The 467-nt window shown below is 61.5% G+C and overlaps 1 non-coding gene across 1 annotated transcript in view; it reads right to left on the reverse strand.

The window, feature by feature from the left end:
- The window catches only part of LOC144193150 (5.8S ribosomal RNA), a 154-nt gene extending 111 nt beyond the window's left edge, over positions 1-43 (reverse strand). Inside the window, exon 1 of the ribosomal RNA XR_013325634.1 lies at positions 1-43. This exon is cut by the window's left edge and continues 111 nt beyond it. This is a non-coding gene — a ribosomal RNA (5.8S ribosomal RNA).
- Between the last annotated feature and the right edge of the window lie 424 nt (positions 44-467).

A 467-nucleotide genomic window follows, 5' to 3' on the forward strand; every position in this document is an offset into this window, starting at 1 on the left:
TTCTTCATCGACGCACGAGCCGAGTGATCCACCGCTGAGAGTTGTCTACAGGTGCCTCCCGACATCTCCAGGCGGCCGCCCGGGTCAGCCCCCCGCTGCCCGGCCACCCATGTAGAGCAGTGATGCCCGGAGACACCTTTCAAGATCGCAACACCTGAGTTGGCAAAGCATCGGAAGGTCTATTGCTCCCAAGGCGGGCACGGTTTATCCACCCCTGATTTGGCTGAGTTAGGCGGTGGGGCCTAGGGTCGATCAAGAGCTCCCCCCATCCTAGGTTCATCCCGACTTGGGTAAAGTGGGGCCCAAGGGGTGAGCGTTGAGATGTCGCCGAAGGCCAGGTAATGGGACCGGTGATCCGGCGTAACTACTGTCCTCGGAGGAATGCGGTGACGTAGCACCGTGAGTCACCCGCGGCTCCTCAAGGAAGCGGCTCTGAGGCTTTTCCCACGGCTCCCGAACCCCAGAAC

Source organism: Stigmatopora nigra, unplaced genomic scaffold, assembly GCF_051989575.1.
Source record: "Stigmatopora nigra isolate UIUO_SnigA unplaced genomic scaffold, RoL_Snig_1.1 HiC_scaffold_111, whole genome shotgun sequence".
NCBI classification, from domain to species: Eukaryota; Metazoa; Chordata; class Actinopteri; order Syngnathiformes; family Syngnathidae; genus Stigmatopora; species Stigmatopora nigra.